Source organism: Triturus cristatus, chromosome 5_2 (assembly GCF_964204655.1).
Source record: "Triturus cristatus chromosome 5_2, aTriCri1.1, whole genome shotgun sequence".
Lineage (NCBI taxonomy): Eukaryota > Metazoa > Chordata > Amphibia > Caudata > Salamandridae > Triturus > Triturus cristatus.
In genome coordinates, this window is record NC_140588.1 from 941,969,111 (window position 1) to 941,982,987 (window position 13,877).

The 13,877-nt window shown below is 45.4% G+C and overlaps 1 long non-coding RNA gene across 1 annotated transcript in view; it reads left to right on the forward strand.

Annotated features, from left to right (window-relative positions):
* The window catches only part of LOC146829453 (uncharacterized), a 137,600-nt gene that overhangs the window by 111,885 nt on the left and 11,838 nt on the right, over positions 1-13,877 (forward strand). The window contains exons 3-4 of the long non-coding RNA XR_014961987.1: positions 2,531-2,646; positions 5,941-6,027. This is a non-coding gene — a long non-coding RNA (uncharacterized LOC146829453). The remainder of the gene's footprint in view (positions 1-2,530; positions 2,647-5,940; positions 6,028-13,877) is intronic.

The window sequence follows — 13,877 nt, forward strand, 5'->3', positions numbered from 1 at the left end:
CTGTGGTTTTTCAGGTTTCCTAGTAAAATGGACGCCTTCCAATGCCAAGGGTAGAGTTGTGCCAGAGGGGGCCTGTTGATGTCAGTAGTGTTGAAAGGTTTAACAGGGCCCAACATTGTAGTTACATGTTTAAACTTTTTCCAAACTGTGACTTTTTACATGCCTTGCACTTGCAAGATAACATACTTAGAAATAATTGTACTTTCAGCATATTTCTTAGTATTTGTCATGTAGTTCATACACTCTGTCCAGGACTAGGGAACACTGACAGTGATGTCCTTGTGCATGGTTGTGTAGTTGTCTGGTTGAAGACATCTCTGAGTCAAAAGGAAAAACAATCAAATCAGTGCGGCACCACTGACACCATGCAATTGGAACAGTGCTTTTATATACAAATCACCTCTGACCCAACTCAGCAGAGGAGCACTTTGGCTGGGATTATTATAGAATTCTGTGCCTGAGATGCAGCTCTGCTGACTCCAATCTCTATTCTGCAAAGGATGGTAGACTGATGTATACCAGATCAGCTTCCTGATACAGCACACACAGGTATGGGGGTTGGGTTCTTCCAAGGGATCTGGCAGAGGGTACTGCCACTATGCTCTTGATAGTGTAGGTAGTATTAGGTAGGAGTATACGTATGATACCCCATCATATATTCATATAATCACACTATAACATTATAAAGGTTGAACTGTTTATCTTTTTCACCATTCTTGTAATGCTGGTTACTATGCCCTGATTCATCGGAATAATAATTGCAGTTCATGCTTTTTACACAAGAAGACAATAGCTTCAATAAATATTTGAAAAGCCAATTTGTTTCTTTCTTGTCTCTTCCTCTGGGCATGCCTGAGTAAAAATGAAAGGGCAGATCTGTTTCCACGTTTTCCTGGGGGAACTAAGTGGTCATGTTCCGAGGTTGCAGATGCCATCTGGTACCCTGTAGAGGTCTGGATGGCACACTATGAGCCTGCTAGGAATTAGGGTGACATACTCTGATGATATGTGTTCCCATATTCTGAGGGTTATGTTATATGGATACACAGTCGTACTTGATTCCTAGGAACCGTATGACATGGTACCACCAATGTTCTATGTCAGGTACTTATTTAATGGGCCTCGAGTAGTTCTTACAGGTGCCCAAGTCCCCTACTCACTTTATACAGCGACTTCTGTGGAGATAGGGATTGATCCTCCTCAGCTGAATAGGAAACCCCTACTTTTGTCTGTGGGTTGTTCAAGCTTGAACTTTTAAAAGGATCACCCCACTATAGTTTCCTTGTTTGAATTCCATTTATTAAATATGGCACACGTACAGAGAGGTTATTCTACTTAATTGCAGATAGGTTATAACACAAATTTTACAGTAACAAGGGCCTCCCCTTACAGAGAGAGATGTTGCCTTTTTTGTGGAGGCTCAAGAAGCATACAAAACAGTCATGAGTCACTTTTGCAGCAGCCAATGCCAATACACAAACATTCCACACATACACAGCAGCTGCAATACCAGGCAATATAAAGATCTTGAAAAACCAGTAACATTTCAGGAATATAAAAATTGGTTTCAAGGCACCCTATTGCATCCACTAAAGAATGCAGGACTGGGTCCTTTCAGCAATGAGGGAGCAACAGGGCCAGTCCTAACCGGCTATACACCATATGCAAATTAGAACCACGAAATGCTATAGAGGGGCATGCTCTTAACACAGGTCTAGTTCGACTCTACAGAAGTCAAACACAGTTCATTATGTGAACAATAACAGCAACCACAGTGTGGGCTGTTCAAGCTGCACAGCCACATTTAGTGGTGCCTGTGATTAGTCCTATAACCATTAATGCAATTATGGGTTAAGTTCCCACCAGTTGGGAAGAAATTATGTTCTGGATTTCCCATAAACAGCTTAAAGCAGTGTTTCCCTATATGGGACCCCAACACAAACATAGAATTCTTACACTGTGCCTACCACTAGGGATGGTTTGCCCAGTGAATAATTGTACCACTTGGGGCACAGTTTTTTCTGCAATATGTACCATAACCATAATACACCTTCTATATATGTTTTGCTTGACATGCTAAAACAAACTCAAAATGAATACAGGGCTGGCCCTGCCATGTATGTGGGGATGAAACAAATTAACAACTACACCACAGTTGCATTCATTATTTTAAGTAACATAAAAGGGAAAGAAGCAGTATGCCAACGTCCAGTGCAGGTTCCCTTAGCGGACCAACAACACAAACTTCCAAAAAGTATTGCTGAAACGTATCCATCTATAGGGTGAGATCATTTGGTAGCCAGAACAATTAACCCACAGCTTAAGGGTAATTCTGAAAAGGGTAATACCAAACAGGCACCAGAGTCATCCTCTAAAAATTGCTAGGATTAGTAATAAAATAAACAAAAACACAGGGTGGATCTCTGCAACTGGAGACCTCTGAAAAGCGTTAAAACTTACGTAACCATGAAACAACTAAACAGCCTGATAAGTATCAGTATTTGCTACACATTCTTCTCGTTCCTTTCAGGAATCACCTGACAAATGTATGATGAGAGGCGGTTGATCAGAGCGCAGACAAGAAGACTATGCGAAACCAGGAAAGGACTCACAATGCTCATTTGAGATAATAAAAACCAAAGAGAAGTAAGTGGAAGGAATTTCAATTAAATATGACACACATTGAGGAGACTGCTCCAGAACAAGGAGGGGGTGCTGATACTGCTAGACAGAGCGGCAGGGGTCACAATAGAATCTTCAAGAGTTTCTGGTTGTGAGAGCAACCAACAACTTTATTTGAGTTAAAACATGAAATCAGTGGGTTAGCTCTTCTGATAGACAGAATGATTTGGATATCCAAATTGAATGTGATATACTTCGTACCATTAAAATAATTATTCGGCAAAATGTAACACTTACCTATGAAATTCTCTTGGCTGAAAGGGATTGGCCACCTGAGTTTGTTCGGAATGACCCACAAGGGGAAGATTTAATAATATCATCTTTCTCTGTACGTTTTCCAGAAGCTTTCAAACAAGCGTATGCCAGAGAGTGGTCCCTTGTACAATCTCCAGCATTATACTGCAACCTTGTAGGCTAGGATCAAAGCTCACCATTATACCTATAAGGTCCTGCGCACACATGCAACCACAATATCCAATTAAGCATGAAGTTAAATGCCCAGTTAGAGAAATTCTAACCAAACTAGAATATCAAGGCATAATTGAGCCTTGTGTCTCTCCCATGAACAGTTCTTTGTTTCCAGTTGGAAAACCAGATCATTTATACCACCTAATCTTAGACTAAAGACATTTGAATAGTCATACACATACATTTGCAGTACAAAAATCACACCATGCAGCACTAATGAACAACATAGTGCGCAAAAAATACTTAACAATTTTGGACATTTCCAACAGTTTTTCTGCAAATATATAGCACCTGAAAGCATGGCTTTAACTGCGCTGACTACTTTAGGGAGTCAAACATCATTTTGTCAACTTCCTCAGAGGTATGAGAATAGACCTGGGCTGTTCTCTGCCTGAATAATATCAATTTTACAAGAAATTGACTCAGAATCATTGTCCTGTGTCGATGACATATACCTTATGGGTGATGATTTAAGCACACATCTAGCCAGAATGAATCACATAGTTTTGGGATTTTCTGGACATGGCTACAAATTCAACTTCCAAAAAACAAAAATTGCCCATCTCAGTGTCCTGATTTTGGGATATAAGTTACCCCACACTTCCTAGAGAATTGTGCACTCCTGCAACCACCAAATACACTTGAAAAGCTACAATAAGTTTTGCGCATTCTCAACTATGGTAGAACATACATACCAGACTATGTACAATGGATGAATTAATTCATCCAGACTTTTCAACCCCCCCCCTTTGGACACCAGAACATATGCAGATTCTGAGAACACTGCAACCAGACATACTTGTATCCAGACACTTAGCGTCCGGTTCCAACATTTGGCAGTGTGGGGGTGGGTGGTATGCCACCGTCACGCCCCAAAGAGTTGCTGCCACGCGCCTGCCAGATTACAATTTAAAAGTTATCCGGTGGGTGGGTGGTGTGGCGGTCCCGCAGCAGTACCTCTTCCAAACGCGACAGTGTCCTTGTATAAGGCACCATGATGGGACCGCAGAACAAGACTCAAATGTCCATGCCGGGCAGAAACTGGTGTGCATGTACACAGGGAGGCACATGTTGTACCCCCCTGTGTGCATTCATATGTGTAGGAGGCACAGGCCCCCTTTGTTTCCTCTCTGCCATGGTGTATATGGAGTAGGAACCTGCATGACAATGCTGGCAGATAGGAAACTCGAAATATGCTTGGAGGGCCGTCCCGCCAAGCATATTGCACCCTCTGACCACTGCAACACCACCAGAAATGGTGGTTCCCTGGCAGTGGTCCCAGGGTGGTCCAACCACCCAAGTTGTAATGAGGCAATCAGACCACCACTGCAGCGGTGGCTGGACTGCCATTGCCATGCCCACATGAGTTTGGCAGTCAGAGGATCGCTCGACTCATAATCAGGGCCACACACACATGTGTCAACACAACAAATTAATCATAGCTTTTCATGCGGGGTCAGCTTCTGCCTTTGCTAATACGGGGTCTATTGTTTCCTTACTACAGAAATGCAACTGGTGGCATGGTTTCTACAAACAGACAAAACAATTTGTCCTTAGCTGGGACATTTGTCAGCAAATTAAAAGTTCCACCACAGCTCACCCACCACAGACACCTCTCTTAGGGCCATCATTAGGTAAGGGTTGCATTGCTTTTTCACCATGTAAGGTGGTGCATACATAATGTAAGCCCAAAATGTGATTTATCATGCCACGCAAGGTCACTTTGCGTAGCCATGAGTGGTTTGGTAAATCCAGAGTAACGCAATGCAGCGCAAATCACTGTCTTACATTCCTTTGCCCCAGGCATTATTTGGGTGTTCCCATGCAACCTCCATGGATTTGGCTGCACACCCAGATTAATGTTACTGGTAGGCCTGGGAGTGTGGCAAAATGCCCTGCGTTCCCAGGGTGAAGCCTAACAGGGAGTACTATCTTTATTTCTCCTTCTTCTCACTATGCAGCACACATAGAAAGAGGAAAATGCCCCAGGGGATTGTATTCATGTAGGATGGTGCCACTTCCTGTATAGAAACAATTGTGCATGCAATGCATGCACTCTTGCACCATGGTGCAAGGGTGTCTGCATTTGCGCTAGGCAGCCCATTGTTTGCTAGCACCGGGATAAGGCTAGCATAAACTATATTATGATAAATACAGTGTATTTCTGCCCTTTGCCTGTAACGCAGCACAGCAAGGTGATTTGGTGCACTGCACTGCATTACAAAATATGCCCCTTAGTCGTGCACAACACATTGGTATGTGTCTAACTTGGCCACTGCTGTCCTCTAAATTCAGATGGTTCTTTAAATTAATTTTATTGGCGGTGGATTTATGTTCTAGATTTCTATGGGGTGGCAGCGCGATCGGCTGAATCTCTAACAGTTATAAAGGATCTACAAGTCTTTAATGGGACATATGCAATAGGTACATCCCACTCAGACCAGTAATGATAATTTCCCTCTAGGGCTTACTAGGATATCATGGGAACCCTGGTTTTGGCTGTGCACTATTCCTCTCCTATCATCCTGTCGGAAATTCAATAGTAGAAACGAAAAACCATGACTTAAAGTAGTCCGTAATAGCTATAGTATTAAGTTAAGGTCATAGTTGGATCTGTCACTTGTATGGAGTTCAGAGAGCTTTAAATACTTTGCCTAGAAGATCCTTGGGCATCCTGACTCCCTAACAAGTCCTGTTTGGCCACCAGATGTATTTTGTTGACCTTGATAATCCTGGCACAGTGACAGCAGATACGTTTTTGACATTAATGAACATTTCGCTGTCTTACAGGAACAACAAGACTTCCAAGATGAACACTCAAATGAAAATACTAAACGTTCTGCCACTGTAGAAGTGAAGGTGCAACCAGCAACTCATGTCAGTATTCCTAAAGTTGGGTATCTATTTCATGAGATTATAGAAAAAAAGAGTTTAGCCCATTGTACAAAACACAGGTGGCAGTCCTCGGTATTTCAGGTACCAGGACTGTGATTTTACCACAGCTTGCTAGTTGTAGAAAAACAATTTGTGTCTGTTGGCAAACGGCCAGTCCTACATTGTAGGCCATGATGACTCTGTAGTAATGAGGTCCACGCAGGTAGGATGTAGTTTAAATAGATTTATTGAAGTAAGTTACAGGTAGGAGAGTTCTAGTGTAGCAGGTAGTTGAGTTCTGTAGAGCAGCCCCACCAGGAGCAGCCTGCCTGCTGCTCAGCACATTCTCAACTGTCACACTTCACCTCTCAGGCACCCAACATTCCATTACGTATCATCACTCCAACATTCCATGCAGCACACAGCACATTCACACTGGCTGAGCGCCTGCAGTCGAAGAGGGAAGAGGGAAGAAAACAACCGCACTGCTCGAGGACTAGCCAAACAAGAGCCCAAGCAGGCTGGACAGAACTGCATACACAGAAGCTCCTGTGCTTGCGTGTTTAGGAACGCAGTGACACCAGTCACGCCAGCACCGGATGGCTCCCACTGCGTTCTCGTTGGAAAGAGTCCTTCAGCAGCTGTAGAAACTGCCCTGCAGTGTAGTTGATGACAGAAAGGCTTTGCACGACGTGAGAAGAACAAAGGTAGGAGTTCGCTCGCTGAAACCGTTAAGAGTAATTCATTATAAATCGCAAAGCAGCGGTTTAACAGCTCAACAGAATCAATGTCCCTGATGAGGGAAACGTTGAAAGAACATAAGCAGACGCACCAGCAGAGTCCCGCACCTGTCGAATGGACACAACGTAGGCAGACAGTGAAACACGACAACTTCCGTGGGGGAAGGAGGGAAGTCAGTCACAACATTGCTTACAGTATCAGACACGATAAAGGACAGCTAGTAGGCACCCACTAGAGCAAGTCCTTATCTTAAGGTAACATGTAAAATATTGCTTACTTGAACACAGCAAACAAGAACCGGTGTGGCTCATTAGACATCTTAATGTAGAAAACAAATACAAGCAATGTGTCGCTTGCCATGAGATGTTTGCAGATATCCTACGGTGATGGAACTTTTCTTTTGAAATTATTCCCATTCTTGTTGACAGCAATGTGTAGCCAAACTCCATGATCTTTTAGTACGTTGGCTGAGTCAACAGAATTTACAAGCAGTAGTTTGGTATACTTGATGTCTGTGCTTGTGAAACCTCAAGTCCCAAGTAAGTAAATCAGAGGAACACAGCACGTCTGGGCTAGGGCTGTCAGATGGTGATGACACTGGTGGGGCTGAGAGGCGTAGTGCTTCATTGATTGATTGATTGATTTACACATTTCATGTTGACTTCTCTGCTTTTCTGTGAGGAACTTTTTTCTTTCTTGTAGACGTCTTTGTTGTTATCTGAAGAACTCTCTTGTATCTTCTTTTGAGATTTCCTTTCCAGTGGATACCTCCTCGTGTACTTTGTGTTGACATCATCTGTAGGTTCTGTAGTTTGCTCCAATTTCAGGTCCTTTATTTTTCCGCCAGGTTCCTGAAATCTTCATGTAGTTACGTTGGCAGCATCTGTAGACTCTGTAGGAAACTTAATCTTCAGGTCTTCTTTTGTTGGCCAGGTCCCTGAATTCCAGTTGTATCACGTAGGTTGTCACCAACTCGTCGCCAAAATTATGTAGTAATGAGATCCACGCAGGTAGGATGAAGTTTAAGTAGATTTATTGAAGTAAGTTACATATAGGAGAGTTCTAGTGCAGCAGGTAGTTGAGTTTTGCAGAGCAGCCCCACCAAGAGCAGCCTTCCTGCTGCTCAGCCCATTCTCAACTGTCACACATCATCTCTCAGGCACCCAACATTCCGATACGCATCATCACTCCAACATTCCATGCAGCACACAGCACATTCACACAGGTTGAGAAGGTGGTGAAAATGGCAGAAAAATAACATGGGCAGGATACTACAGAATCTTTAGTAGTTACCTGTCTCAATCAATCAATCAGGGTTTGTAAAGTGCGGCTATCACCGGTGAGGGTCTCACGGCGCTGGGTGGGGGAGGGTTATCCATCTGAGCAATGGGGTTCAGTCTAAGAGCCATATCTTGAGATACCTCCTGAATTGGGTCAGCGTCAGGGATTGTCTGAGGTAGAGAGGCAGGGTGTTCCAGGTCTTGGCGGTGAGGTAGGCGAAGGATCTTCCTCTGGTTCTAGTCTTGTGGATCTGAGGGAGGGTGGCCAGGGCCAGCTGGGTAGAGCGGAGGTATATGGTGGGTACGTAGAATGAGAGGCAATGGTTCAGGAATGCTGGTACTGCATCGTGTAGGCATGTGTGAGGAGCTTGACAGTGATTCTTTTGTTCAGAGGTGTTTGGTGAAATAGCTGTGGTGGGGGATGCAAAGGATCAGTCTGGCTTTGGCATTTTGAACATTCTGTAGTTTTCTAGGATGCTTTGGGTGACGCTGTTATATAGTGTACTGTCGTAGTCAAGTCTGCTGCTGATGAGTGTGTGGGTGACCGTTATTCTGGATTCAGTGGAGCTCCATCTGAATGTCTTTCAAAGCACTCAAAGCATGTGGAAGCATGATGAGGAGACGTGTTGATCTGATGGCTTAATGTGAGGGAGGAGTCCAGTATGGTGCCGAGGTTTTGTGTGTGGTCCATGGGGGTAGGCAGGGTTCCCAAAGTGGAGGGCCACCAAGAGTCATCTCAAGCTGAGGGGGTGGGTCCCAGGATGAGGCCTTCGTTCTTGTCTGAGTTGAGTTTGAGGCAACTGTTTTTTATCCAGATGGCAACGGCCTTCATCCCTCTGTGGAAGTTGTTTGTGGTGGTTGTGGGTTAGTTGGTGAGGGAGAGTTTCAGTTGGATGTCATTGGTGCAGGAGACGATGTTAAGTCTATAGTTCCTGGTGATGGACGTTACAGGGGCTATGTAACTATTGAAGAGGTTGTGGATCAGGGAGGAGCCCTGGGGTAGGCCACAGCTAATCTCTGTCGGTTCGGAGTGAAATGGAGTGGATCCAGTCCAGGGTCTTGGTGCCGATGCCGGCATTGGGGAATCTCATGATTAGGGTGCGGTGGGTCACGGTGTCGAAGGTGGCCAAGAGGTCAAGAAGGATGAGGACTGTGATTTGGCCCCGGTCCAGGAGGGAGCAGATGTCATAGATGGCAGCGAGAAGTGCAGTTTTGATGCTGTGGTTGCTTCTCAAGGTGATTGGCAGTGAGGAACTCGGAGAGTTGGGCATTGTTGGTCTTCTCGATGACCTTGGCTGGGAAGGTAAGCAGAGAGATGGGTCTGAAGTTTTTGAGATCTGTCGGGTTGGTGGATGGTTTCTTTAGTGGAGGGTTGATCTCGGCAGGTTTCCAGTCCCTGGAGAATTTAGCAGTCTCGAAGGATCAGTTGATTGTGCAGAGGCTGCTCTATGGAAAATATCGGGCATGGGTCCGAGGGGGCTGCTCTTCATGGTCTTGAGAATGTTTTCTCTGGTGAGCGGGATCCAGTTGAGCAAGATCTTTGGGGTGCTGTGTGGTTGGATGCAGTGGTGTTGGGATTGGTGGGAGAGTCTTGGGTGTCAAAGCTGTTGTAGATCTGCCTGATTTTGAGGTCAAAGAAGGAACTGAGTTCTTTTGAGAGGTCTTGGGAGGGTGGGACATCCATGGTCTTGATGTTGGGCCTGGCACCCTCCTTAACCATGGTGAAGAGTTCTTTAAAGTTGTGTGTGTTGGTGCTTTTTCTCTCCTGGAGGGCCGTTTTTTTTGTGGTTTTGAGGAGGAGGTGGTGTGCGGTAATTGCGGCTTTGAAGGTTGCGCAGGTTTCTGCGGTTTTGTTGTTCCTCAATATCTTCTCCAGTCATTTGCAGGTGCGTCTGGACTCTTGAGGGGTGCTAGACTGTACGGCAGTTGCCGATGCATCGGTGGAGGTTGCATGCTGCGGTATTGGCGTCAGCGGCTGTTGGTGGTGTGGTAGGGCTTACTGAGGCAGTGAGCTGTTCTTCGTTACTTTTGAGATTACTTTTTCTACTCAGTGTGATATGCCTAGATATCACACTGGGATATTTCCTAGAGAAAAGGTGAGTAAAATCAGTTTTGCACAATTGTTATTTTTCTGGTTTTCACACAAATCAACTCCACAGAGAAAAACAGTCAATGGATTCCTATGGAGAGAAATGAAGTTAACGGTTACCAGGTAAGTAATCAGTCTTTGGAGTTGAGCTTCTGGGGTTAGAAGAAGGGTTCCCCCGGGGTCAAGGATGCACTCTTGTTACACCCCCAGCAGTAGTAGGGTGGCAGGTTGCAGAGGGCTGAGGCCCAATGTTAACCAATGAGGGATAGGGGCCTTCCGGTTGGTGGCTGCTGGCGAGCAGGCCACAAGGTTGTGGGAGCCAAGCTCCTGGTGTTAGGCTCAGGGCAAAAGGAGGATCTGGTTTAGCACACAAAGTGCACCCGCAACGGCGCAGGGGCGGCTGGGTGCAGGGTGCTGTTTTGGCATCGGATGGCCTGTTGTTTTCAATAGAGATTTTCCGTTTTGGTTTTTAGCTGCAGGCTCAGTCCAGGAAGACGTCCGGGAGGAACCAACAGCTGGGCAGGTAAGTTGGAGGGCTCGGGATTCAGGTGAACCTTGGGTTCCTTTCTCCAGAGTGCAGGGCGGCGGGATGCAGGGGTGTATTTTGAGGTCAGATATCACCTTACCGGGCCACCTGCGGTTGGGGGGGTCTCCATGTCGAGACTGCAGGCGACATCGGGGAGTTTTGGAGGAGGCAACACATGATGGAATCGAACGCTGGAGTGCTGGGGTACCTCGCTGGGACCGGTGGATGCAGTGGTGGTTTCAGGCGTCAAGTTTCTTTTTCCTCAGCCAGCTCAGAGTCTTTGTTTGGTGTTTCTTTTGTACAGAGCTGTTGTTCACAGGAGATCCAGTCTTTGTTGAAGGGAGTCAGTCCTCTCTGGGATTCTGGAGGTTGCTGGCTGCAGGACAAGATGATTTTAGGAGCAGGATCTCCGGAAACTGCAGACGGGCCGGTAGGGCTGGGGCCAAGTCAGTTGTTCTCTGCAGTCTCCTCTGCTGGGTGTCTTCTTTCATCCTTTTTCTTCTTAGGTTGCGGGAATCTGATTTCTTGGTTCTGGGCTGCTCACTAAATACTGTATTTAGGGGGTGTTTTAGGGGTCTTGAGGTCAGTAGCCAATGGTCTACTGACCTTAGGGTGACTACACCCTTGGTGTGCTCAACCCACGTAGGGGAGTGAGCACATTCCCTAATCCTGATTGGGGAGGTCCTGCCATCTGCAAGATAGCGGGCACTGAAGGGAGGGCTTCACCTCGCATTCTCCACCTGAGGGGTGGAGTTGGCAGAGGTGGGCACACCTTCTGGGCTGACTAGTTTTTCTCGCCTGTCTTCCCATTGTAAAGGAGGGGAGGCAGGAAGGGGGGCCACTCCTGCTAGCAGGAGAGGCTGAGGGTCACATTACAAAGGCTGCTAGGCCTTTGAAGCTCTCCTGCCACCAATGGCTCTTCCTGGCCTGGGGGAGGTGTGAACACCTCCGCCCAGGAAAGGCTTTGTTTCTGGGCTCAAGGAGTGAAGGCTCCCACCCTAGGGGTCCAGAAACATGTCTTGTGGTGGCAGGCTGGGGTGTACCAGTCAGGGAACCCACCAGAGGCTGGTCGTGTTTCAGGGGACATCTCTAAGATGCCCTCTGTATGCATTTTTCATTAAATTCCACACTAGCATCAGTGTGGGTTTAATGTGCTGAGAAGTTTGATACCAAACTTCTCAGTTTGCAGTGTAGCCATTGTGGTGCTGTGAAGTTCGTAATGACAAGCTCCCAGCACCATATACTCGTAATGGGAGCACTGCACTTACAATGTCTAAGAATGGACTTAGACACTGTAGGGGTACAGGGCTCATGCACCTGTACCCTCACCACTGGTATAGGGCACCCAGCTAGAGGGGTGATTGATCTATGCCTGGGCGGTGGGTTGTAGGCATGGCACACAGGGATTGCCATATTGACTCTTGACTTTGTTTTGCACCAAAACACACAGCCTGCAAGGGCAGTGTGTGTAAAGGTACAGGGCCTCTAAGGGTGGTACAATACGTGCTACAGCCCTTAGAGGTCTTCCCTGGTCACAGTGCCCTGGGTACCTGTGGTACCATTTACCAGGAGCTGACCTGTGGCCAGAGATGCCAATTGGTTTAGGTTTGGGGAAAGAACACAGGCCCTGGGAACCTGATTGGCAGGGATCCAGGGCACATCAAGTCAAAGTGTATCAGTAGTCTGGCAAAAAGTAGGGGGGTTACTGCAACAGAAACCCACTTTCCTAACCTTGTGCCTTACAGGTACTCCCTAGCCGGGGCACCACAAGATCTGAGGCGAGCCCTTGCGAGGTTCACTGCAATCGCCACAAGGGAGAACCAAAGCATCTTGTCTTTCCAACCCCAACCTACTTTTCCCAAGGGGCCTGTGGTTGAAACAGTGTTATATCCTGACCACATGAACCGACCCCTTGGAGGAATCTGGGGATTCAGTTTTGCCCCATCTGAACCACCTGGGATTCAGGTGAGTAGCTTATTACATCATATTACAGCATTCCTTTTCTGACTGAATGAGACTTATATGATTCTACCATGGACCTACATATGGATCACCATTTCACTTATTTTCCTATTCATTTGGATTGGTTTGTCACAGTTTTCTTTTTGCTCCTAAATTGACACTATCTCCCAGAGTGCTCTGCTGTTAAACTGGTAGCTGAGGTACTGAAGCCTCATTCTTGTTGACATAAAGTCTGAAGATTGCCTGACCCTTGTGAGAATGTTTACATTTCATGTCCTGGATGGAATTTGATATTTTTGTTTCCACTGAAACATGACTTGTTCCTTATGTATTTAAAGTTAGCATGGATTATGTTGTCACTCCTGGTAGTATATCTGATGATCGCGATGTTACAACTGTTGAATCAATGCATTCCAAACTATAATCTTACACAGTATTCACAACTGAAGACTTGTATCTCAGTTCTGTTCATTATGGTGAAAGGGTTTGTTATCATCTTTATGCACAGCATTATTTACACAGAACTAGGACTCCATGTGCAGCTTTTAGTTACACATATTGAGAAGATTACCCACCACCACCAGTGGGTAGTTCAAAACATACCAATAAAAGTCTGCATATTTTTCTGGTGTCAACTCCTTAGTCTCAGTTTCTTGTAGTTTTAACCTGCCACTGCCCCAAGATGAAAATATGTTGACCCCAACAAAATTAATCTTTTAAGATTCATTCATTTCTCACTGCCCATACAAGGCTATGAGTTTTGGAAGGACAACATTGAATTGAAATCAATTTCAGGAACATAAATTGTCATGTCAAGGGCAATGAGGCTTTGTTTAGAGCCTGTCTAAGGGCTAGACAAGTGATTACAACATTCAACTTTACCTCCAGTTAAGGAACACTTATCTCTCCTTTCTGATAACATGGATTTAAGAAAATTCTTGTTGTGTGCTAGATCATACACCATATACAATGACTTTTCAAAAGTTTCTATACAGAAAACTGATGAGACTTTAAGGGCCATTGACAGGGCAAATTTGGAAAGGCTTTAGCTGTAAAGGATAACGGTATGACCAAATAGTAAACTCATATTTATTCTCTAGATAACATTGTGCCATCTGCATTCGATATAATACAAAGTCACATGCTACTCCTCCAGCACGGGCAAAGTCAATTAAGATTGGTAATGCAATTGATTTGGACATTTCAGATTTTAAAATCAAATCATGTGTCTTGGAAATGCCTGGGCGTTGCTGAT